The sequence below is a fragment of the Eleutherodactylus coqui genome, chromosome 3, assembly GCF_035609145.1.
Source record: "Eleutherodactylus coqui strain aEleCoq1 chromosome 3, aEleCoq1.hap1, whole genome shotgun sequence".
Taxonomy (NCBI): domain Eukaryota; kingdom Metazoa; phylum Chordata; class Amphibia; order Anura; family Eleutherodactylidae; genus Eleutherodactylus; species Eleutherodactylus coqui.
Genome location: NC_089839.1, coordinates 65,611,443 through 65,638,433, shown reverse-complemented (window position 1 = coordinate 65,638,433; position 26,991 = coordinate 65,611,443). Strand labels below are relative to the sequence as shown.

General features: G+C 50.0%; 1 protein-coding gene across 2 annotated transcripts in view; it reads right to left on the bottom strand.

Moving 5' to 3' along the window:
* Positions 1-23,941, bottom strand: part of SHLD1 (shieldin complex subunit 1) — a 113,822-nt gene extending 89,881 nt beyond the window's left edge. The window contains exons 1-2 of one of the 2 annotated variants that reach the window (XM_066595672.1): positions 23,726-23,941; positions 2,089-2,186 (exon numbers count right to left, since the gene is read on the bottom strand). The gene's annotated coding sequence lies outside the window, so the exon portion shown is untranslated. The remainder of the gene's footprint in view (positions 1-2,088; positions 2,187-23,725) is intronic. The other variant, XM_066595671.1, reaches the window with a different exon arrangement.
* Positions 23,942-26,991: the final 3,050 nt, after the last annotated feature.

Below are 26,991 nucleotides of genomic sequence, written 5' to 3'. Positions count from 1 at the left end.
CGTCTATGGCAGAGTCTGGCAAGTATCAAAATTTCCTGTGGCACCTCCAGGCTTCCACACTCCCCCGGGCCTACTAGAACTGGACACAAAGTCCTACTAGTGCTTGTACCTACCTATGCAGGCCAAGAGACCATGGCGACCTATCAAGAGTAGAGATGAGCGAACCTACTCGTTTTGAGTAATTACTCAATCGAGCACCGCGGTTTTCGAGTACTTCCGTACTCGGGTGAAAAGATTCGGGGGGCGCCAGGGGGAGGCGTGGCGGAGCGGGGGGAACAGGGGGGAGCCCTCTCTCTCCCCCCCACTCCCCGCTGCAACCCCCCACTCACCCACGGCGCCCCCCGAATCTTTTCGCCCGAGTACGGAAGTACACGAAAATCGCGGCGCTCGGGCGAAAAAGGGGTGTGGCCGAGTAGGTTCGCTCATCTCTAATCAGGAGCTATGACTAGTAGAGATGAGTGAGCGTATTCGCTAAGGCAAATTACTCGAGCGAGAATTGCCTTCTGCGAGTACCTGCCTGCTCGTCCCAAAAGATTCAGGTGCCGGCGGGGGTGAGCGGTGAGTTGCGGTAGTGAGCGGGTGGGAGAAGACAACCCCCCCCCCACGTTCCTCCCCCGCCCTCGCTGGCACCCGAAGACGAGCGGGCAGGTACTCGCAAAAGGCAATACTCAAGTAATTTGCCTTAGTGAGTACGCGCGCTCATCTCTAGTGACTAGTCCTCCTGGTTGTGCCTTCCGCCTCCCAAACCATATGCTCCAGTCCTCCGGAGGGTAGGGGAGCCATATTAACAACTTCCTCCGCACTTCTGCCACAAACACCAATCAGGTTGCTGGAATTGTGAAAATAACCAATCAGGTTGCTGGAAGCCAACCCAAACAACCAATCAGGTTGTGATTGTGGCAGAAGTGCGGAGGAAGTTGTCAATATACGTAGGGCAGACCCCAGACGTGATCCCAGCGCCCACTCACATCCTTCCCCAGCTAGTTTAGAGTCTTAGAACGGGGCACAACAAACCTTGTAGAATCCTACAGTCACACGGCTTTCCCCCAACATATAGAACTTATGGAATATTAAAAAGCCGTCCGAGAGGCATTTGGTGGAGATTAGCTTTTATCCTATATTCACACACAACAGAATATTCCGTAACGGCTGCAGAAAGTTCCGTTATCAAAATGTTCGCCGGAATTCGCAGGTCCTATCAGACTTTACCAGAAACCTGCTGGCAGACTGAAGCCATTTGCAAACCCACATGGTAAACACGGGCATATTTGAGCAGGCAAAATATGCCTATAAACCCACGCAATACGCAAGAAATAGAACGCATTGATTTCAACGGCTTTGTTTACATTTCCGTATTTTGTGTGAGCATTTCGGCTGCGGAAAGAAAAAAAATGAATAGGACACGCTCTTTCTTTCTGTGTATTTGCGCACTGAAACTCCCCATAGAAGTTAATGGGGGTGAGCAAATGCGTAAGCATTATGCGTGAGATACTACGGAATTCCACTGGAAAAATTGGTGTTTGTTTGCCACGTGCAAAGGAACGCGCCCTGCGAGTAAAATAAGAATGGTAAAATAGGCAGATGTGCGCAAAAAAGCCTCGATCAGTGCACAAAAGTGCAGTTCTGAAGCGCGCGCAATTGTGCTTACGATCATGTAAAGGCTGCATTCACCCGGGAGTATCGCAGGTGTCAGTCACGTAAATACACTGTCCAAAAACGCATCCTAAGAACGCAAGTGTGTGACCCAAATACGACCTAAAAATATGCAAATATGGATGAACCCACTGAAATTAAAGGGTTCTAGTCACGGGAATTACGTGCGCAAAATAAAAAGTTTTAACCATATAAATAAGCGTTAATTATCTGCCTACAGTCCCGTTGTCTAAAACACGGGCAGAATATTCCAGAGACATTTAATAATGTTGCAAGACCCTCCCAGCGATCCGCAGCCTGGCTGCAGCATCAAGTACAGAGGGGAGCTGCAACTACAGCTGAAAGTAATAAGCTAGGACTAAGCAAACAACACAACAATATTCTACAGAAATGGGACAACGAAACACGAGCACAGTGACTGCAAGCTGTTCTCACCCACACCAAAGCTTCATGGGCCCGAGGCATGCAAAATACTCCAGGAAATGCCAACCACAAACATTGCCCGATTCAAAGATGGCGCCTACGGTGTCCTGCTGGAGGCAAAAGACCACACTGGAAACAGCTTTGCTTTTTTGTTTGTTGAGCTGTGCTAGCTGCGGCTGTCTGAGAAGGCACAAACGTATGAAACATTGCGAATAGTAATCAATTCCGTTTAGTATTACCATACCACATATAGTGTAAATACACCGGAAACCATATATATGGGGGTTGTATATATAAAATGTGTGCGTGCACGTATAATATATATATATTACACACACTTATATATATTTATACACTCAAACATCGTGTGTGTGTATATAAAGTGACCAGACGTCCCGCTCTGGGACCCCAGCGGGACACGCATTGTTCCGCTTTTGGTACGTTTGTCCCGGTTTCTGGTGACGTCCGGTCGCCATTACAGTGATTACCGAGCGAGGTGCTGCAGTTCCCCGCCTGATGATCGCTGTGTAGCGCCGCGGACCGGATACACACTGACAACAGTGTGTCCATCAGGGATCTTCCTCCCCCCTCCCATCTTCGGTTCCGCTAGAGCGGAGACGAGAGCAGAGGGGAGGAGTCGCCGCTGCACACATGCTTCCGCCCACCGCAGCAGCGCTGAAAGGGCCGTTGGCGCTGTGAAGAACAGTAGGAGGGTAAGTATATGGGGCACTGTGTGGGGGGCACTATTGTTATTGCTGGGGCTCCTGTGTGTGTGTGTGTGGGGGGTCGCTATTATTATTGCTGGGGCTTCTGTGTGTGTGGGGGGGTCACTATTATTATTGCTGGGGCTTCTGGGTGTGTGTGGGGGGCACTATTATTATTACTGGGGCTTGTGTGTGTGTGGGGGGGCACTATTATTATTCCTGGGGCTTCTGTGTGTGGGGGGGTCACTATTATTATTGATAGGGCTTCTGTGTGTGTGGGGGGGTCACTATTATTATTACTGGGGCTTCTGTGTGTGTGGGGGGGCACTATTATTAGTGCTGGGGCTTTTGTGTGCTGGGGGTCACTATTATTATTGAAAGGGCTTCTGGGTGTGGGGGGGGGTCACTATTATTATTGCTGGGGCTTCTGTGTGTGTGGGGGGTCACTATTATTATTCCTGGGGCTTCTGTGTGTGTGTGTGGGGGGGGGGGGTCACTATTATTATTGCTAGGGGTTCTATGTGTGTGGGGGGTCACTATTATTATTCCTGGGGCTTCTGTGTGTGTGTGTGTGTGTGGGGGGGGGGGGGTCACTATTATTATTGCTGGGGCTTCTGTGTGTGGGGGGTCACTATTATTATTCCTGGGGCTTCTGTGTGTGTGTGTGGGGGGGGGGGGGGGTCACTATTATTATTGCTGCGACTTCTATGTGTGTGTGTGGAGGGGCACTATTATTATTGCTGGGGCTTCTATGTGATTGTGTGTGTGGGGGGGGGGTCGCTATTATTATTGCTGGGGCTTCTATGTGTGTGGGGGGTCACTATTATTATTGCTGGGGCTTCTGTGTGTGTGTGTGGGGGGGGGGGTCGCTATTATTATTGCTGGGGCTTATGTGTGTGGGGGGTCACTATTATTATTGATAGGGCTTCTATGTGTGTAGGGGGGCACTATTTTTGCTGGGGCTTCTGTGTGTGTGTGGGGGGGGGGGGTCACTATTATTATTGCTGGGGCTTCTGTGTGTGGGGGGTCACTATTATTATTCCTGGGGCTTCTGTGTGTGTGTGTGGGGGGGGGGGGGGTCACTATTATTATTGCTGCGACATCTATGTGTGTGTGTGGAGGGGCACTATTATTATTGCTGGGGCTTCTATGTGATTGTGTGTGTGGGGGGGGGGTCGCTATTATTATTGCTGGGGCTTCTATGTGTGTGGGGGGTCACTATTATTATTGCTGGGGCTTCTGTGTGTGTGTGTGGGGGGGGGGGTCGCTATTATTATTGCTGGGGCTTATGTGTGTGGGGGGTCACTATTATTATTGATAGGGCTTCTATGTGTGTAGGGGGGCACTATTTTTGCTGGGGCTTCTGTGTGTGTGGGGGGGGGGAGTGGGGGGGCACTATTATTATTCCTGGGGCTTCTGTGTGCGGGGGGGGGGGGGGGGGTCACTATTATTATTGCTGCGACTTCTATGTGTGTGTGTGGAGGGGCACTATTATTATTGCTGGGGCTTCTGTGTGTGGGGGGTCACTATTATTATTGATAGGGCTTCTATGTGTAGGGGGGCACTATTTTTGCTGAGGCTTCTGTGTGTGTGGGGGGGCACTATTATTATTCCTGGGGCTTCTGTGTGTAGGGGGTCACTATTATTATTCCTGGGGCTTCTGTGTGTGGGGGGTCACTATTATTATTGATAGGGCTTCTGTGTGTGTGGGGGGTCACTATTATTTTTGCTGAGGCTTCTGTGTGTGTGGGGGGGCACTATTATTATTGCTGGGGCTTCTGTGTGTAGGGGGTCACTATTATTATTCCTGGGGCTTCTGTGTGTGGGGGGTCACTATTATTATTACTGGGGCTTCTGTGTGTGTGTGGGGGGGCACTATTATTATTGCTGCGACTTCTATGTGTGTGTGTGTGGGGGGGGGGTCACTATTATTATTGCTGGGACTTCTGTGTGTGTGTGTGTGGGGTCACTATTATTATTCCTGGGGCTTCTGTGTGTGTGGGGGGGGGGGTCACTATTATTATTGCTGCGACTTCTATGTGTGTGTGTGGAGGGGCACTATTATTATTGCTGGGGCTTCTATGTGATTGTGTGTGTGGGGGGGGGGGGTCGCTATTATTATTGCTGGGGCTTATGTGTGTGGGGGGTCACTATTATTATTGATAAAGTCCTATCAATAATAATAGTGACCCCCCCTCACACACACAGTATCCCCAGCAATAATAATAGTGACCCCCCCACACACACACCCAGAAGCCCTTTCAATAATAATAGTGACCCCCAGCACACAAAAGCCCCAGCAATAATAATAGTGACCCCCCCCCACACACACACACACACAGAAGCCCCAGTAATAATAATAGTGACCCCCTACACACACACAGAAGCCCTATCAATAATAATAGTGACCCCCCCCCCCACACACACAGAAGCCCGAGCAATAATAATAGTGACACCCCCCACACAGAAGCCCCAGGAATAATAATAGTGACCCCTCCACACACACAGAAGCCTGAGCAATAATAATAGTGACCCCCACACACACAGAAGCCCCAGAAATAATAATAGTGACCCCCCCCCCCCACACACACAGAAGCCCCAGTAATAATAATAGTGACCCCCACACACACAGAAGCCCCAGCAATAATAATAGTGACCCCCCCCCACACACACACAGAAGCCCCAGGAATAATAATAGTGACCCCCACACACACAGAAGCCCCAGCAATAATAATAGTGACCCCCCCACACACACACACAGAAGCCCCAGCAAAAATAGTGCCCCCCTAAACATCTTCTATGTGCATGGAGGGTCACTTTTATTATTCATAGGGCTTTTGTGTGTGTGGGGGGCACTATTATGATTGGTGGGGCTTCTATGTGTGTGGGGGGGGGTCACTATTATTATTGCTGGGGCTTCTATGTGTGTGTGGGGGGGGTCGCTATTATTATTGCTGGGGCTTCTACGGTATGTGTGTGTGTGGGGGGGCACTGTTATTGCTGGTGCTTTTTTGTGTGTGTGTGTGTGGGGGGTCACTATTTTTATTGCTGGGGCTTCTATGTGTGTGTGGGGGAGGGTCATTATTATTATTGATAGGGCTTATATGTGTAGGGGGTCACTATTTTTGCTGGGGCTTCTGTGTGTAGGGGGGGGGGGCGGGGGGGCACTATTATTATTCCTGGGGCTTCTGTGTGTGTGTGGGTCACTATTATTAATACTGGGGCTTCTGTGTGTGTGTGGGGGGGCTCACTGTTATTATTGCTGGGGCTTCTGTGTGGGGGGGCACTTTTATTATTGAAAGGGCTTCTCTGTGTGTGTGGGGGGTCACTATTATTATGGCTGGGTCTTCTGTGTGTGTGGGGGGTCACTATTATTATGGCTGGGGCTTCTGTGTGTGTGGGGGTCACTATTATTATTGATAGGGCTTCTATGTGTGTGTGGGGGGCTCACTGTTATTATTGATAGGGCTTCTGTGGGGGGGCACTATTTATATTGCTTGGGCTTCTGTGTGTGGGGGGGGGCACTATTTTTATTACTGGGGCTTCTGTGTGTGGGGGGGGGTCACTATTATTATTGCTGGGGCCTTTGTGTGCTGGGGGTCACTATTATTATTGAAAGGGCTTCTGGGTGTGGGGGGGGGTCACTATTATTATTGCTGGGGATACTGTGTGTGTGTGTGGGGGGGTCACTATTATTATTGATAGGGCTTCTGTGTGTGTGGGGGGGGTCACTATTATTATTGAAAGGGCTACTGTGTGTGTGTGGGGGGGTCACTATTATTATTACTGGGGCTTCTGTGTGTGGGGGGGTCACTATTATTATTGATAGGGCTTCTGTGTGTGTGTATGGGGTCACTATTATTATTACTGGGGCTTCTGTGTGTGGGGGGGTCACTATTATTATTGATAGGGCTTCTGTGTGTGTGTATGGGGTCACTATTATTATTACTGGGGCTTCTGTGTGTGGGGGGGTCACTATTATTTTTGAAAGGGCTTCTGTGTGTGTGTGTGGGGGTCACTATTATTATTGCTGGGGCTTCTGTGTGGGGGGGTCACTATTATTATTACTGGGGCTTCTGTGTGTGGGGGGGTGACTATTATTATTGCTGGGGCTTCTGTGTGTGGGGGGTCACTATTATTATTGCTGGGGCTTCTGTGTGTGGGGGGTCACTATTATTATTCCTGGGGCTTCTGTGTGTGGGGGGCACTATAATTATTGCTCGGGCTTCTGTGTGTGTGGAGGGTCACTATTATTATTGCTGCGACTTCTATGTGTGTGTGGGGGGTCACTATTATTATTGATAGGGCTTCTGTGTGTGGGGGGGGGGGGAGTGGGCGGGCACTATTATTATTCCTGGGGCTTCTGTGTGTGGGGGGCACTATAATTATTGCTCGGGCTTCTGTGTGTGTGGGGGGGGGGGGTCACTATTATTATTGCTGGGGCTTCTGTGTGTGGGGGGGGGGGTGACTATTATTGCTGGGGCTTGTGTGTGTGTGTGTGGGGGGGCACTATTATTATTCCTGGGGCTTCTGTGTGTGTATGTGAGGGGGTCACTATTATTATTGCTCTGGCTTCTGTGTGTGTGTGTGTGTGGGGGGGGGGGGCTCACTGTTATTATTGATAGGGCTTCTGTGTGTGTGGGGGGGCACTATTATTATTGCTGGGGCTTTTGTGTGCTGGGGGTCACTATTATTATTGAAAGGGCTTCTGGGTGTGGGGGGGGGGGGGTCACTATTATTATTACTCGGGCTTCTGTGTGTGTGTGGGATCACTATTATTATTACTCGGGCTTCTGTGTGTGGGGGGGGGCACTATTATTATTGCTGGGGCTTTTGTGTGCTGGGGGTCACTATTATTATTGAAAGGGCTTCTGGGTGTGGGGGGGGTCACTATTATTATTGCTGGGGATACTGTGTGTGTGGGGGGGTCACTATTATTATTGCTAGGGCTTCTGTGTGTGGGGGGGTCACTATTATTATTGCTGGGGCTTCTGTGTGTGGGGGGTCACTATTATTATTCCTGGGGCTTCTGTGTGTGGGGGGCACTATAATTATTGCTCGGGCTTCTGTTTGTGTGTGTGTGTGGGGGTCACTATTATTATTGCTGGGGCTTCTATGTGTGTGGGGGGTCACTATTATTATTACTGGGGCTTCTGTGTGTGTGGGGGGGTCACTATTATTATTGATAGGGCTTCTATGTGTAGGGGGGGGTCACTATTATTATTGCTCGGGCTTCTGTGTGTGTGGGGGGGGGGGTCACTATTATTATTGCTGGGGCTTCTGTGTGTGTGTGTGTGGGGGGGGGGTCACTATTATTATTGCTCCGACTTCTATGTGTGTGTGTGGAGGGGCACTATTATTATTGCTGGGGCTTCTGTGTGTGGGGGGGGGGGTGACTATTATTGCTGGGGCTTGTGTGTGTGTGTGGGGGGGGGGGCACTATTATTATTCCTGGGGCTTCTGTGTGTGTGTGTGTGGGGGGGGGTCACTATTATTATTGATAGGGCTTCTGTGTGTGTGTGGGGTCACTATTATTATTACTGGGGCTTCTGTGTGTGTGGGGGGGTCACTATTATTATTGCTGGGGCTTCTGTGTGTGGGGGGGTCACTATTATTATTGCTGGGGCTTCTGTGTGTGGGGGGTCACTATTATTATTCCTGGGGCTTCTGTGTGTGGGGGGCACTATAATTATTGCTCGGGCTTCTGTTTGTGTGTGTGGGGGGGGGGGGGGTCACTATTATTATTCCTGGGGCTTCTATGTGTGTGGGGGGTCACTATTATTATTACTGGGGCTTCTGTGTGTGTGGGGGGGTCACTATTATTATTGATAGGTCTTCTATGTGTAGGGGGGGGGTCACTATTATTATTGCTCGGGCTTCTGTGTGTGTGTGGGGGGGGTCACTATTATTATTGCTGGGGCTTCTGTGTGTGTGTGTGGGGGGGGGGTCACTATTATTATTGCTGCGACTTCTATGTGTGTGTGTGGAGGGGCACTATTATTATTGCTGGGGCTTCTGTGTGTGGGGGGGGGTGACTATTATTGCTGGGGCTTGTGTGTGTGGGGGGGGGGGCACTATTATTATTCCTGGGGCTTCTGTGTGTGTGTGTGTGGGGGGGGGGGGCACTATGATTATTGCTGGGGCTTTTGTGTGCTGGGAGTCACTATTATTATTGAAAGGGCTTCTGGGTGTGGGGGGGGGTCACTATTATTGCTGGGGATACTGTGTGTGTGTGTGGGGTGGTCACTATTATTATTGATAGGGCTTCTGTGTGTGTGTGGGGTCACTATTATTATTACTGGGGCTTCTGTGTGGGGGGGGGGTCACTATTATTATTGCTGGGGCTTCTGTGTGTGTGTGGGGGGCACTATTATTATTGCTGGGGCTTTTGTGTGCTGGGGGTCACTATTATTATTGAAAGGGCTTCTGGGTGGGGGGGGGGTCACTATTATTATTACTGGGCCTTCTGTGTGTGTGTGTGGGGCACTATTATTATTGCTGGGGCTTTTGTGTGCTGGGGGGGTCACTATTATTATTGCTGGGGCTTTTGTGTGCTGGGGGTCACTATTATTATTGAAAGGGCTTCTGGGTGTGTGGGGGGGGGGTCACTATTATTATTGCTGGGGATACTGTGTGTGTGTGTGGGGGGTCACTATTATTATTGCTGGGGCTTCTGTGTGTGGGGGGTCACTATTATTATTGCTGGGGCTACTGTGTGTGGGGGGGTCACTATTATTATTGAAAGGGCTTCTGGGTGTGGGGGGGGGGTCACTATTATTGCTGGGGATACTGTGTGTGTGTGGGGTGGTCACTATTATTATTGATAGGGCTTCTGTGTGTGTGTGGGGTCACTATTATTATTACTGGGGCTTCTGTGTGGGGGGGGGGGGGTCACTATTATTATTGCTGGGGCTTCTGTGTGTGTGTGGGGGCACTATTATTATCGCTGGGGCTTTTGTGTGCTGGGGGTCACTATTATTATTGAAAGGGCTTCTGGGTGGGGGGGGTCACTATTATTATTACTGGGGATACTGTGTGTGTGTGGGGGGGTCACTATTATTATTACTGGGCCTTCTGTGTGTGTGTGTGGGGCACTATTATTATTGCTGGGGCTTTTGTGTGCTGGGGGGGTCACTATTATTATTGCTGGGGCGTCTGTGTGTGTGTGGGGGGCACTATTATTATTGCTGGGGCTTTTGTGTGCTGGGGGTCACTATTATTATTGAAAGGGCTTCTGGGTGTGGGGGGGGGGGTCACTATTATTATTGCTGGGGATACTGTGTGTGTGTGGGGGGGTCACTATTATTATTGCTGGGGCTTCTGTGTGTGGGGGGTCACTATTATTATTGCTGGGGCTACTGTGTGTGGGGGGGTCACTATTATTATTGCTGGGGCTTCTGTGTGTGGGGGGTCACTATTATTATTGCTGGGGCTTCTGTGTGTGGGGGGTCACTATTATTATTGCTGGGGCTACTGTGTGTGGGGGGGTCACTATTATTATTCCTGGGGCTTCTGTGTGTGGGGGGTCACTATTATTATTCCTGGGGCTTCTGTGTGTGTGTGGAGGGGCACTATTATTATTGCTGGGGCTTCTATGTGATTGTGTGTGTGGGGGGGGGGGGGGGGTCGCTATTATTATTGCTGGGGCTTCTGTGTGTGTGGAGGGTCACTATTATTATTGCTGGGGCTTCTGTGTGTGGGGGGGTCACTATTATTATTGCTCGGGCTTCTGTGTGTGTGGGGGGGTCACTATTATTATTGCTGGGGCTTCTGTGTGTGTGGAGGGTCACTATTATTATTGATAGGGCTTCTATGTGTAGGGGGGCACTATTTTTGCTGGGGCTTCTGTGTGTGTGGGGGGGCACTATTATTATTCCTGGGGCTTCTGTGTGTGGGGGGCACTATAATTATTGCTCGGGCTTCTGTGTGTGTGGGGGGGGGGGGGGTCACTATTATTATTGCTGCGACTTCTATGTGTGTGTGTGGGGGGGCACTATTATTATTGCTGGGGCTTCTATGTGATTGTGTGTGTGTGGGGGGGGGTCGCTATTATTATTGCTGGGGCTTCTGTGTGTGTGGAGGGTCACTATTATTATTGCTGGGGCTTCTGTGTGTGGGGGGTCACTATTATTATTGATAGGGCTTCTATGTGTAGGGGGGCACTATTTTTGCTGGGACTTCTGCGTGTGTGGGGGGGCACTATTATTATTCCTGGGGCTTCTGTGTGTGGGGGGCACTATAATTATTGCTCGGGCTTCTGTGTGTGTGTGGGGGGGGGGGGGGGGTCACTATTATTATTGCTGCGACTTCTATGTGTGTGTGTGGGGGGGCACTATTATTATTGCTGGGGCTTCTATGTGTGTGTGTGGGGGGGGGGGGTCACTATTATTATTCCTGGGGCTTCTGTGTGTGTATGTGAGGGGGTCACTATTATTATTGCTCTGGCTTCTGTGTGTGTGTGTGGGGGTGGGGGGGCTCACTGTTATTATTGATAGGGCTTCTGTGTGTGGGGGGGTCACTATTATTATTACTGGGGCTTCTGTGTGTGGGGGGGGCACTATTATTATTGCTGGGGCTTTTGTGTGCTGGGGGTCACTATTATTATTGAAAGGGCTTCTGGGTGTGGGGGGGGGTCACTATTATTATTGCTGGGGATACTGTGTGTGTGGGGGGGGGTCACTATTATTATTGCTGGGGCTTTTGTGTGTGTGTAGGGGGTCACTATTATTATTACTGGGGCTTCTGTGTGTGGGGGGGTCACTATTATTATTGCTGGGGCTTCTGTGTGTGTGGGGGGGGGCACTAGTATTATTGAAAGGGCTTCTGGGTGTGGGGGGGGGTCACTATTATTATTGCTGGGGATACTGTGTGTGTGGGGGGGGTCACTATTATTATTGCTGGGGCTTCTGTGTGTGGGGGGGGGGGGTCACTATTATTATTGCTGGGGCTTCTGTGTGTGGGGGGGTCACTATTATTATTGCTGGGGCTTCTGTGTGTGGGGGGTCACTATTATTATTGCTGCGACTTCTATGTGTGTGTGTGGAGGGGGTCGCTATTATTATTGCTGGGGCTTCTATGTGATTGTGTGGGGGGGGGGTCGCTATTATTATTGCTGGGGCTTCTGTGTTTAGGGGGGCACTATTTTTGCTGGGGCTTCTGTGTGTGGGGGGGGGGGAGTGGGGGGGCACTATTATTATTCCTGGGGCTTCTGTGTGTGTGTGTGGGGGGGCACTATTATTATTCCTGGGGCTTCTGTGTGTGTGGGGGGGGGTCACTATTATTATTGCTGCGACTTCTATGTGTGTGTGTGTGGAGGGGCACTATTATTATTGCTGGGGCTTCTATGTGATTGTGTGTGTGTGGGGGGGGGGGTCGCTATTATTATTGCTGGGGCTTCTGTGTGTGTGGAGGGTCACTATTATTATTGCTGGGGCTTCTGTGTGTGGGGGGTCACTATTATTATTGCTGGGGCTTCTGTGTGTGTGGAGGGTCACTATTATTATTGATAGGGCTTCTATGTGTAGGGGGGCACTATTTTTGCTGGTGCTTCTGTGTGTGTGTGGGGGGGGGGGGTAGTGGGGGGGCACTATTATTATTCCTGGGGCTTCTGTGTGTGGGGGGCACTATAATTATTGCTCGGACTTCTGTGTGTGTGGGGGGGGGGTCACTATTATTATTGCTGCGACTTCTATGTGTGTGTGTGGAGGGGCACTATTATTATTGCTGGGGCTTCTGTGTGTGTGGAGGGTCACTATTATTATTGATAGGGCTTCTATGTGTAGGGAGGCACTATTTTTGCTGGGGCTTCTGTGTGTGTGGGGGGGCACTATTATTATTCCTGGGGCTTCTGTGTGTGGGGGGCACTATAATTATTGCTCGGGCTTCTGTGTGTGTGTGTGGGGGGGGGGTCACTATTATTATTGCTGCGACTTCTATGTGTGTGTGTGGAGGGGCACTATTATTATTGCTGGGGCTTCTATGTGATTGTGTGTGTGTGGGGGGGGGGTCACTATTATTATTGCTGGGGCTTCTGTGTGTGTGGAGGGTCACTATTATTATTGATAGGGCTTCTATGTGCAGGGGGGCACTATTTTTGCTGGGGCTTCTGTGTGTGTGGGGGGGCACTATTGTTATTCCTGGGGCTTCTGTGTGTGGGGGGCACTATAATTATTGCTCGGGCTTCTGTGTGTGTGTGGGGGGGGGGTCACTATTATTATTGCTGCGACTTCTATGTGTGTGTGTGGGGGGGCACTATTATTATTGCTGGGGCTTCTATGTGTGTGTGTGGGGGGGGGGGGGGGTCACTATTATTATTCCTGGGGCTTCTGTGTGTGTATGTGAGGGGGTCACTATTATTATTGCTCTGGCTTCTGTGTGTGTGTGTGGTGGGGGGGGCTCACTGTTATTATTGCTGGGGCTTCTGTGTGTGGGGGGGGTCACTATTATTATTGCTGGGGCTTTTGTGTGCTGGGGGTCACTATTATTATTGAAAGGGCTTCTGGGTGTGGGGGGGGGGGTCACTATTATTATTGCTGGGGATACTGTGTGTGTGTGGGGGGGTCACTATTATTATTGCTGGGGCTTTTGTGTGTGTGTAGGGGGTCACTATTATTATTCCTGGGGCTTCTGTGTGTGGGGGGGGGTCACTATTATTATTGCTGGGGCTTCTGTGTGTGTGTGGGGGGGCACTAGTATTATTGAAAGGGCTTCTGGGTGTGGGGGGGGTCACTATTATTATTGCTGGGGATACTGTGTGTGTGGGGGGGGGTCACTATTATTATTGCTGGGGCTTCTGTGTGTGTGGGGGGGTCACTATTATTATTGCTGGGGCTTCTGTGTGTGGGGGGGTCACTATTATTATTGCTGGGGCTTCTGTGTGTGGGGGGTCACTATTATTATTCCTGGGGCTTCTGTGTGTGCGGGGGGGGGGGGGGGGTCACTATTATTATTGCTGCGACTTCTATGTGTGTGTGTGGAGGGGCACTATTATTATTGCTGGGGCTTCTATGTGATTGTGTGTGGGGGGGGTCGCTATTATTATTGCTGGGGCTTCTGTGTGTGTGGAGGGTCACTATTATTATTGATAGGGCTTCTATGTGTAGGGGGGCACTATTTTTGCTGGGGCTTCTGTGTGTGTGTGGGGGGGGAGTGGGGGGGCACTATTATTATTCCTGGGGCTTCTGTGTGTGTGTGTGTGTGTGGGGGCACTATTATTATTGCTGCGACTTCTATGTGTGTGTGTGTGGGGGGGGGGCACTATTATTATTCCTGGGGCTTCTGTGTGTGTGTGTGTTGGGGGGGGGCTCACTGTTATTATTGATAGGGCTTCTGTGTGTGTGTGGGGTCACTATTATTATTACTGGGGCTTCTGTGTGTGGGGGGGGGCACTATTATTATTGCTGGGGCTTTTGTGTGCTGGGGGTCACTATTATTATTGAAAGGGCTTCTGGGTGTGTGTAGGGGGTCACTATTATTATTCCTGGGGCTTCTGTGTGTGGGGGGGTCACTATTATTATTCCTGGGGCTTCTGTGTGTGGGGGGCACTATAATTATTGCTCGGGCTTCTGTGTGTGTGTGGGGGGGGGGGGTCACTATTATTATTGCTGCGACTTCTATGTGTGTGTGTGTGGGGGGGGGGGGGGTCACTATTATTATTCCTGGGGCTTCTGTGTGTGTATGTGAGGGGGTCACTATTATTATTGCTCTGGCTTCTGTGTGTGTGTGTGTGTGGGGGGGGGGGCTCACTGTTATTATTGATAGGGCTTCTGTGTGTGTGTGGGGTCACTATTATTATTACTGGGGCTTCTGTGTGTGGGGGGGGGCACTATTATTATTGCTGGGGCTTTTGTGTGCTGGGGGTCACTATTATTATTGAAAGGGCTTCTGGGTGTGGGGGGGGGGTCACTATTATTATTGCTGGGGATACTGTGTGTGTGTGGGGGGGTCACTATTATTATTGCTGGGGCTTTTGTGTGTGTGTAGGGGGTCACTATTATTATTCCTGGGGCTTCTGTGTGTGGGGGGGGTCACTATTATTATTGAAAGGGCTTCTGGGTGTGGGGGGGGGTCACTATTATTATTGCTGGGGATACTGTGTGTGTGGGGGGGTCACTATTATTATTGCTGGGGCTTCTGTGTGTGTGGGGGGGTCACTATTATTATTGCTGGGGCTTCTGTGTGTGGGGGGTCACTATTATTATTCCTGGGGCTTCTGTGTGTGGGGGGGGGGGGTCACTATTATTATTGCTGCGACTTCTATGTGTGTGTGTGGAGGGGCACTATTATTATTGCTGGGGCTTCTATGTGATTGTGTGTGGGGGGGGTCGCTATTATTATTGCTGGGGCTTCTGTGTGTGTGGAGGGTCACTATTATTATTGATAGGGCTTCTATGTGTAGGGGGGCACTATTTTTGCTGGGGCTTCTGTGTGTGGGGGGGGGGGGAGTGGGGGGGCACTATTATTATTCCTGGGGCTTCTGTGTGTGTGTGTGGGGGGGGGCACTATTATTATTGCTGTGACTTCTATGTGTGTGTGTGTGGGGGGGGCACTATTATTATTCCTGGGGCTTCTGTGTGTGTGTGTGTTGGGGGGGGGGGCTCACTGTTATTATTGATAGGGCTTCTGTGTGTGTGTGGGGTCACTATTATTATTGCTGGGGCTTTTGTGTGCTGGGGGTCACTATTATTATTGAAAGGGCTTCTGGGTGTTGGGGGGGTCACTTATTATTGCTCGGGCTTCTGTGTGTTTGTGGGGTCACTATTATTATTGATAGGGCTTCTGTGTGTGTCTGTGGGGGGGGTCACTATTATTATTGATAGGGCTTCTGTGTGTGTCTGTGGGGGGGGGGTCACTATTATTATTGCTCGGGCTTCTGTGTGTGTGTGGGGTCACTATTATTATTCCTGGGGCTTCTGTGTGTGTCTCTGGGGGGGGGGGGGGGCACTATTATTATTCCTGGGGCTTCTGTGTGTGTGTGTGGGGGGGTCACTATTATTATTGCTGGGGCTTCTGTGTGTATGTGGGGGGGGGGCACTATTATTATTGATAGGGCTTCTGTGTGTGTGTGGGGTCACTATTATTATTCCTGGGGCTCCTGTGTGTGTCTCTGGGGGGGGGGGGGGCACTATTATTATTCCTGGGGCTTCTGTGTGTGTGTGTGGGGGGGTCACTATTATTATTGCTGGGGCTTCTCTGTGTATGTGGGGGGGGGGCACTATTATTATTGCTGGGGCTTCTGTGTGTGGGGGGGGCACTATTATTATTCCTGGGGCTTCTGTGTGTGGGGGGGTCACTATTATTATTACTGGGGCTTCTGTGTGTGTGTGGGGGGGCACTATTGTTATTGCTGGGGCTTTTGTGTGCTGGGGGTCACTATTATTATTGAAAGGGCTTCTGGGTGTGGGGGGGGGTCACTATTATTATTACTGGGGCTTCTGTGTGTGTGTGGGGGGCACTATTATTATTGCTGGGGCTTTTGTGTGCTGGGGGGGTCACTATTATTATTGAAAGGGCTTCTGGGTGTGGGGGGGGGGTCACTATTATTATTGCTGGGGCGTCTGTGTGTGTGTGGGGGGCACTATTATTATTGCTGGGGCTTTTGTGTGCTGGGGGTCACTATTATTATTGAAAGGGCTTCTGGGTGTGGGGGGGGGGTCACTATTATTATTGCTGGGGATACTGTGTGTGTGTGGGGGGGTCACTATTATTATTGCTGGGGCTTCTGTGTGTGGGGGGGTCACTATTATTATTCCTGGGGCTTCTGTGTGGGGGGGGGGGGTCACTATTATTATTGCTGGGGCTTCTGTGTGTGTGTGGGGGGGCACTATTATTATTGCTGGGGCTCCTGTGTGTGTGTGGGGGGGGTCACTATTATTATTGCTGGGGCTTCTGTGTGTGTGTGTGTGTGGGGGGGTCACTATTATTATTGCTGGGGCTCCTGTGTGTGTCTGTGGGGGGGGGGGGGTCGCTATTATTATTGCTGGGGCTTCTGTGTGTGGGGGGTCACTATTATTATTGCTGGGGCTTCTGTGTGTGTGGAGGGTCACTATTATTATTGATAGGGCTTCTATGTGTAGGGGGGCACTATTTTTGCTGGGGCTTCTGTGTGGGGGGGGGGCACTATTATTATTGCTGCGACTTCTATGTGTGTGTGTGGGGGGGCACTATTATTATTGCTGGGGCTTCAATGTGTGTGTGTGTGTGGGGGGGGGGGTCACTATTATTATTCCTGGGGCTTCTGTGTGTGTATGTGAGGGGGTCACTATTATTATTGCTCTGGCTTCTGTGTGTGGGGGGGTCACTATTATTATTGCTGGGGCTTCTGTGTGTGGGGGGGGGGCACTAGTATTATTGAAAGGGCTTCTGGGTGTGGGGGGGGGAGTGGGGGGGCACTATTATTATTCCTGGGGCTTCTGTGTGTGTGTGTGGCGGGGCACTATTATTATTGCTGTGACTTCTATGTGTGTGTGTGTGGGGGGGCACTATTATTATTCCTGGGGCTTCTGTGTGTGTGTGTGTTGGGGGGGGGGGCTCACTGTTATTATTGATAGGGCTTCTGTGTATGTGAGGGGGTCACTATTATTATTGCTGGGGCTTTTGTGTGCTGGGGGTCACTATTATTATTGAAAGGGCTTCTGGGTGTTGGGGGGGGTCACTAATTATTGCTCGGGCCTCTGTGTGTGTGTGGGGTCACTATTATTATAGATAGGGCTTCTGTGTGTGTCTGTGGGGGGAGGTCACTATTATTATTGATAGGGCTTCTGTGTGTGTCTGTGGGGGGGGGTCACTATTATTATTGCTCGGGCTTCTGTGTGTGTGTGGGGTCACTATTATTATTCCTGGGGCTCCTGTGTGTGTCTCTGGGGGGGGGGGGGCACTATTATTATTCCTGGGGCTTCTGTGTGTGTGTGTGGGGGGGTCACTATTATTATTGCTGGGGCTTCTGTGTGTGTGTGGGGTCACTATTATTATTACTGGGGCTTCTGTGTGTGTGGGGGGGGCACTATTATTATTGCTGGGGCTTCTGTGTGTGGGGGGGGGGGCACTATTATTATTCCTGGGGCTTCTGTGTGTGGGGGGGGGGGTCACTATTATTATTACTGGGGCTTCTGTGTGTGTGTGGGGGGGCACTATTGTTATTGCTGGGGCTTTTGTGTGCTGGGGGTCACTATTATTATTGAAAGGGCTTCTGGGTGTGGGGGGGGGGTCACTATTATTATTACTGGGGCTTCTGTGTGTGTGGGGGGGGGCACTATTATTATTGCTGGGGCTTTTGTGTGCTGGGGGTCACTATTATTATTGAAAGGGCTTCTGGGTGTGGGGGGGGGGGTCACTATTATTATTCTGGGGATACTGTGTGTGTGTGGGGGGGTCACTATTATTATTGCTGGGGCTTCTGTGTGTGGGGGGGTCACTATTATTATTCCTGGGGCTTCTGTGTGGGGGGGGGGTCACTATTATTATTGCTGGGGCTTCTGTGTGTGTGTGGGGTCACTATTATTATTGCTGGGGCTCCTGTGTGTGTGTGGGGGGGGGTCACTATTATTATTGCTGGGGCTCCTGTGTGTGTGGGGGGGGGGGGGGTCACTATTATTATTGCTGGGGCTCCTGTGTGTGTCTGTGGGGGGGGGGTCGCTATTATTATTGCTGGGGCTTCTATGTGATTGTGTGTGGGGGGGGGTCGCTATTATTATTGCTGGGGCTTCTGTGTGTGTGGAGGGTCACTATTATTATTGATAGGGCTTCTATGTGTAGGGGGGCACTATTTTTACTGGGGCTTCTGTGTGGGGGGGGGCACTATTATTATTGCTGCGACTTCTATGTGTGTGTTGGTGGGGGGGCACTATTATTATTGCTGGGGCTTCTATGTGTGTGTGTGTGGGGGGGGGGGGGGTCACTATTATTATTCCTGGGGCTTCTGTGTGTGTATGTGAGGGGGTCACTATTATTATTGCTCTGGCTTCTGTGTGTGTGTGGGGGGGGGGGGCTCACTGTTATTATTGATAGGGCTTCTGTGTGTGTGTGGGGGCACTATTATTATTACTGGGGCTTCTGTGTGGGGGGGGGCACTATTATTATTGCTGGGGCTTTTGTGTGCTGGGGGTCACTATTATTATTGAAAGGGCTCCTGGGTGTGGGGGGGTCACTATTATTATTGAAAGGGCTCCTGGGTGTGGGGGGGTCACTATTATTATTGCTCGGGCTTCTCTGTGTGTGTGGGGTCACTATTATTATTCCTGGGGCTTCTGTGTGTGTCTGGGGGGGGGGGGGGGTGGTCACTATTATTATTGATAGGGCTTCTGTGTGTGTGGGGGGGTCACTATTATTATTACTGGGGCTTCTGTGTGTGTGTGGGGGGGTCACTATTATTATTCCTGGGGCTTCTGTGTGTGGGGGGGTCACTATTATTATTGCTCGGGCTTCTGTGTGTGTGTGTGGGGGGGGTCACTACTATTATTGCTGGGGATTCTGTGTGTGTGGGGGTCACTATTATTATTACTGGGGCTTCTGTGTGTGTGGGGGGGGGGGGGTCACTATTATTATTGCTGGGGCTTTTGTGTGCTGGGGGTCACTATTATTATTGGATAGGGCTTGTGTGTGTGGGGGGGGGCACTATTATGATTGCTGGGGCTTCTATGTGTGTGTGGGGGGCAGTATTATTGCTGGGGCTTCTATGTGTGTGTGTGGGGGGGGGGTCGCTATTATTCCTGGGGCTTCTGTGTGTGTGTCTGTGGGGGGGGGGGGGCACTATTATTATTGCTGGGGCTTCTATGTGTGTGGAGGGGTCACTATTATTATTGCTGGGGCTTCTATGTGTGTGGAGGGGTCACTATTATTATTGCTGGGGCTTCTATGTGTGTGGAGTGTCGCTATTATTATTGCTGGGGCTTCTACGGTATGTGTGTGTGGGGGGGGCACTGTTATTGCTGGTGCTTTTTTGTGTGTGTGTGTGGGGGGGGTCACTATTTTTATTGCTGGGGCTTCTATGTGTGTGTGGGGGAGGGTCATTATTATTATTGATAGGGCTTATATGTGTAGGGGTGCACTATTTTTGCTGGGGCTTCTGTGTGTAGGGGGGGGGGGTGGGGGGGGCACTATTATTATTCCTGGGGCTTCTGTGTGTGTGTGGGTCACTATTATTAATACTGGGGCTTCTGTGTGTGTGGGGGGGCTCACTATTATTATTGCTGGGGCTTCTGTGTGTGGAGGGGCACTATTATTATTGCTGGGGCTTCTGTGTGTGGGGGGTCACTATTATTATTGCTGGGGCTTCTGTGTGTGTGGGGGGGGGCTCACTGTTATTATTGATAGGGCTTCTGTGTGGGGGGGCACTTTTATTATTGAAAGGGCTTCTGTGTGTGGGGGGTCACTATTATTATGGCTGGGGCTTCTGTGTGTGGGGGGGGGTCACTATTATTATGGCTGGGGCTTCTGTGTGTGTGGGGGTCACTATTATTATTGATAGGGCTTCTATGTGTGTGTGGGGGGCTCACTGTTATTATTGATAGGGCTTCTGTGGGGGGGCACTATTTATATTGCTTGGGCTTCTGTGTGTGGGGAGGGCACTATTTTTATTACTGGGGCTTCTGTGTGTGTGTGGGGGGGGTCACTATTATTATTGCTGGGGCCTTTGTGTGCTGGGGGTCACTATTATTATTGAAAGGGCTTCTGGGTGTGGGGGGGGGGGGGGTCACTATTATTATTGCTGGGGATACTGTGTGTGTGAGGGGGGGTCACTATTATTATTGATAGGGCTTCTGTTTGTGTGTGTGGGGTTACTATTATTATTACTGGGGCTTCTGTGTGTGGGGGGGTCACTATTATTATTGCTCGGGCTTCTGTGTTTGGGGGGGTCACTATTATTATTGAAAGGGCTACTGTGTGTGTGTGGGGGGGGTCACTATTATTATTACTGGGGCTTCTGTGTGTGTGGGGGTGACTATTATTATTGCTGGGGCTTCTGTGTGTGGGGGGGTCACTATTATTATTGATAGGGCTTCTGTGTGTGTGTGTGGGGTTACTATTATTATTACTGGGGCTTCTGTGTGTGGGGGGGTCACTATTATTATTGCTCGGGCTTCTGTGTGTGGGGGGGTCACTATTATTATTGCTGGGGCTTCTGTGTGGGGGGGTCACTATTATTATTACTGGGGCTTCTGTGTGTGGGGGGGTGACTATTATTATTGCTGGGGCTTCTGTGTGTGGGGGGGTCACTATTATTATTGATAGGGCTTCTGTGTGTGTGTGGGGGGGGGTCACTATTATTATTGCTGGGGATACTGTGTGTGTATGGGGTCACTATTATTATTTCTGTGGCTTCTGTGTGTGGGGGGTCGCTATTATTATTGCTGGGGCTTCTGTGTGTGTATGGGGTCACTATTATTATTACTGGGGCTTCTGTGTGTGGGGGGGTCACTATTATTATTGATAGGGCTTCTGTGTGTGTGTGTGGGGGTCACTATTATTATTGCTGGGCTTCTGTGTGTGTGTGGGGTTACTATTATTATTACTGGGGCTTCTGTGTGTGGGGGGGTCACTATTATTATTGCTGGGGCTCCTGTGTGTGTGTGTGTGTGTGGGGGGGGGGGGGTCACTATTATGATTGCTGGGGCTTCTGTGTGTGTGTGTGGGGGGGGGGGGGGGTCACTATTATGAAGGGTGGGGCTTCAGTGTGTGTGTGTGGGGGGGGGGTCACTATTATTATTGCTGGGGCTCCTGTGTGTGTGTGTGTGGGGGGTGTCACTATTATTATTGCTCGGGCTTCTGTGTGTGTGTGTGTACGGGTCACTATTATTGATGGGGCTTTTGTGTGTTGGGGGGGTCACTATTATTGATAGGGCTTCTGTGTGTGTCGGGGGGTCACTATTATTATTGCTGGGGCTTCTGTGTGTCGGGGGGGTCACTATTATTGATAGGGCTTCTGTGTGTGTCGGGGGGGTCACTATTATTATTGCTGGGGCATCTGTGTGTGTCGGGGGGGTCACTATTATTGCTGGCGCTTCTGTGTGCGTGGGGGGGGGTCACTATTATTGCTGGGGATACTGTGTGTGGGGGGCACTATTATTATTGCTGGGGCTTCTGTGTGTGTGTGGGGGTCATTATTTCTATTGCTGGGTTTTCTGTGTGCGTGGGGGGGGGTCACTATTATTATTCCTGGGGCTTGTGTTTGCGGGGGGGCACTAATATTATTGCTGGCGCTTCTGTGTGCGTGGGGGGGGGGGGGGCGTCACTATTATTATTCCTGGGGCTTGTGCTTGGGGGGGGGGCACTATTATTATTGCTGGGGCTTCTATGTGTGTGTGTGGGGCACTATTATTATTGCTGGGGCTTCTGTGTGTGGGGGGGTCACTATTATTATTGCTCGGGCTTCTGTGTGTGTGTGTGGGGGCACTAATATTATTGCTTGCGCTTCTGTGTGTGTGGCGGGGGTCACTATTCTTGCTGGGGCTTCTGTGTGTGTGTGGGGGGGGTGACCATTATTATTGCTGGGGCTTCTGTGTGTGGGGGGGGGTCACTATTATTATTACTGGGGCTTCTGTGTGTGTGGGGGGGGGCACTAATATTATTGCTTGCGCTTCTGTTTGTGTGTGGGGGGTCACTATTCTTGCTGGGGCTTCTGTGTGTGTGTATGGGGGGGTGACCATTAGGGGGGGTGACCATTATTATTGCTGGGGCTTCTGTGTGTGGGGGGGCACTATTATTGCTGGGGCTTCTATGTGTGTGTGGGGGGTCACTATTATTATTGGTGGGGCTTCTGTGTGTGTGGGGGGGTCACTATTATTATTGCTGACGCTTCTGCATAGGGGAGTCACTTATTATTGCTGGCGCTTCTGTGTGTCGGGGGTTTACTATTATTGATAGGCCTTCTATGTATGTGTTTGTGGGTGGGGTGGGTCGCTATTATTATCGCTGGCGCTTCTGTGTGTGTGCAGGGTCAATATTATTATTGCTGGCCCTTTTGTGTGTGTGCAGGGTCACTACTATTATTTTTGCTGGGGCTTCTGGGCTTCTGCGTGGGGGGGGTCACTTATTATTGCTGACGCTTCTGTGTGGCGGGGGTTTACTATTATTGATAGGCCTTCTGTGTTTGTGTGCGGGGGGTCACTGATATTATTGGTGGAGCTTCTATGTGTGTGTGTGTGTGGGGGGACACCATTATTATTGCTGGGGCTTCTGTGTGTGGAGGGGTTACTATCACTATTATTATTCCTGGGGCTTCTAAGTGTGGGAGGTCACTATTACAATTTCTGGCTCCTGTGTGTGGTGGGTTCACTATTATTATTGCTGGCGCTTCTGTGTGTGTGGCCGGCCCTATTATTAGTCCTGGGGCTACTGTGTGGGGGGGGGGGCACTATTATTGCTGGGGCTTTTGTGTGTGTGTGTGGGGGGGGTCCACTATTATTGCTGGGGCTTCTGTGTGTGTGGGGGGGTCACTATTATTATTGCTGGGGCTTTTGTGTGTGTGTGTGGGGGGGGTCCACTATTATTGCTGGGGCTTCTGTGTGTGTGGGGGGTCACTATTATTATTGCTGGGGCTTCTGTGTGTACGGGGGTCAGTATTGTTGCTGGGGCTTCTGTGTGTGTGTGGGGGGGTCAGTATTATTGCTCGGGATACTGTGGGGGGAGTCAAGATTATTATTGCTGGGGATACTGTGGGGGGAGTCAATATTATTATTGCTTGGAAAACTGTGGGGGGATCACTGCTGGCTGGCGGGGACTAATGTGAGCTAATGTCTATTGACTTCTGAAGGGGACATTAGCTTACAAGGGTGACAAGGTCTTGGCGTCGGCTGCGCAGGTGGTTCTGGATTCAGATCCAGAAGTAAAGCAGCATGGCAACGTTTCGACGGCTGCTGCCGTCTTTGTCAAGCTCAATACACAGACAGACTAGTGTCCCATATATACTAAAAGAACCCCCCATAAAAATCAAGTGAGATGAAAAATACCTGTGCTCTGGGTGTTGCAGATCCATCACGGCTTAATTATCAGGTGCCTCTCTCAGAAAACCGGAAGTGCATCATCGCCCATAGTATCTCAGGGCGGAAGTACATCCATGCTTACAACGGAGCATGCTCAGCAATCCCTGTACTATGCCCATAGAGGATGTAATGTGCCTGGACACAGATGAGTCACACCGGAAGTGTGTCACTGCCCATATTATCTCAGGGCGGACAGGGTGACATCACTTTTAGTGTTTGAGTTTATGAACTTGTTTATTTATATAACCTTATCCTGTCAGGTTATCTGTTAGGGCTTATTCTCATACGAGATGTGATATACTTCTGTTGTATATCCTATAGAGATGCGAGTATATATACACTGCACACATCACATTGCCTATAGAGATTGTTCAGGGACTGCTGAGCATGCTCAGTTGTTGGCATTGATCTACTTCCGCCCTGAGATAATATGGGCAGTGACACACTTCCGGTGTGACTCATCTGTGTCCAGGCACATTACATCCTCTATGGGCATAGTACAGGGATTGCTGAGCATGCTCCGTTGTAAGCATGGATGTACTTCCGCCCTGAGATACTATGGGCGATGATGCACTTCCGGTTTTCTGAGAGAGGCACCTGATAATTAAGCCGTGATGGATCTGCAACACCCAGAGCACAGGTATTTTTCATCTCACTTGATTTTTATGGGGGGTTCTTTTAGTATATATGGGACACTAGTCTGTCTGTGTATTGAGCTTGACAAAGACGGCAGCAGCCGTCGAAACGTTGCCATGCTGCTTTACTTCTGGATCTGTATTCACTAATAAAGGATGATACATCAGCAATACCTTCTGTCTTTTGGCTGATCTCCCCTGGACCAGTGCTGCCTTCCAAATAACAACTTGCTTCCAGTTTACTTTGGCTCCTCAGTGTCCGGGACCTGGCAGGCGTGCACGGCGAGTATCTATTATCTTCCTCCACACCTATTTTATGGTGCATATTGCTTTGGTGCTGCTGTTTGGTTACTATTCAGGTGGTTCTGGATGCCTAGGAAAAAGCCAGAGCAGCGTGCACTCGCTGTTGCCGTTGGATGGAGGGTTAGGGTTAGGGATTGTTTCACAGTAAGGCTTACATTATTTCACATGGACCCATTTACAGCTCATAATGTAAGCCTAACTGTGAAACTACCCCTAACCCTCCATCCTACAGCAAAAATGCTTTTATGCTGCTGTCAGCCCTCTGCGCTGTGCTCAGTCGTCAGCCAATCGGAAGCTAGCGGTGTGACTGGGGAGTTCCTCCATCTAAACCCTGTCAAACCCCTAGCTCCTTGTGGCGTGAAGGTACAGCAGTAATACTAGTGCGTTCACTGTGGGTGTCACTATTATTTCTGGGGCTAGTAGAGGGGAGCGATAATACTAGTGCGGTCACTGTGGGTGTCACTATTATTGGTGGGGCTGGTAGAGGGGAGCGATAATACTAGTGCGGTCACTGTGGGGGTCACTATTATTGGTGGGGCTGGTAGAGAAGAGCGATAATACTACTGGGGTCACTGTGGGGGTCACTATTATTGGTGGGGCTGGTAGAGAAGAGCGATAATACTACTGGGGTCACTGTGGGGGTCACTATTATTGGTGGGGCTGGTAGAGGGGAGCGATAATACTACTGTGGTCACTGTGGGGGTCACTATTATTGGTGGGGCTGGTTGAGGGGAGCGATAATACTACTGGGGTCACTGTGGGGGTCACTATTATTGGTGGGGCTGGTAGAGAAGAGCGATAATACTACTGGGGTCACTGTGGGGGTCACTATTATTGGTGGGGCTGGTAGAGGGGAGCGATAATACTACTGGGGTCACTGTGGGGGTCACTATTATTGCCGAGGCTGTTATCGGGGACATTTATAATAGTGAAAACACTCTGCATGTTGCAGCATACCCACTGCTTTCACATGGCCTAAATGCTGTTCAATGTCCGCAGCAAATTCTGCATCTAAAAGAACAGTCAAAATCTTTACCATTGGTGTGGATTTAGGCTACTAATCAGCTGGAGATACTTAGCGGAGCTTTCCCTCACCTCCTCCGGGGGCTTCCTGCTGTCAGCGCCCCCAGTGGCCTGGTCAGATGCGACTACTGTTAGTCAGGTAATGCCGGAAGACGGGGAGTACAGACAGCAGAAGGCCTATGGAGGAGGGGAGGGGGAGCGCCTCATAGTATGAAATCAGCTGCGGATATTCTTGGCTGCGACTATTCAGATTCCTTGACTGACGAGGTGCCTGCAGTGTAACTTGGTGAAGAAAATTTCCTAAACTAATATTCAAGTAACACAAGTATAATATAATTATAATCACTAATACTTAAACAAAACACATAACATAAATAAAAGCACCAGAGCCAAGCTTGTAACCATAACCCGATGCTAGAACCAAACTCCATACATAAACACAGAACCAGAACCAAGCTCATATTAATGTGACAAGCTTGGTTCTGGTGTCGTTTTTTGTGTGTTGAGCAATACAGCACCAGAACTTAGTTCAGTCAAAAAATACAGCACCAGAACAAAGCTCCCAACATAAATACAGCTCATAATATAAATACAGTACCAGAACCAAGTATGTAACATACAGAACAAATCTCAGTATATAAATAAATGTCACCAAAACCAAGCTCGTATGAAGTTGTTCACTCCCACTTGTCCATTCAACCAAGACTGCCATGATGACTTGTTATGGTCATGACTTGTCGCTGCAGAATCTGCAACACGTACATCTTGGTTACTGGACCAATCACGCGGCTAGCAGTGCAGTGACAGACTGCAGTTGTGCCCTATCACAACTGCAGTCTCTCAGTGGATGGGAGGAGCATGTGCTTGGCGAGTCTGCAGCCTCTAATTGGCTGCTGGCTCCCCAGGTAACGTCCCTCCCCTCCCTGAGTGCCAGGCCACGGCAGTGAAATGGCACGTAGCAGGGGCCTGTGTTCCCCTGTTTGCTAAAGGGCCCGATTGCAATTGCGACCCCTAGCGGCACGCCATGGGTTCTGATGGAGAATCCTCTGTTAATAAAGGGGCTCTCGGGGACTATACTAGTCCTATCCTCAGGATAGGTCATCAGTAGTTAATCGGCAGGGTCCAAAGAGCTGATGAGTTGTACACGGAATGACAGTAGAGTTTGTTTATTTTTTAGTATAAAAATATATATTTTTAATATAAATTACATAAGTATAAATATAAAAATACATAATTTTTTTTCAAAATATATGCAAAACTATAAATATTTAA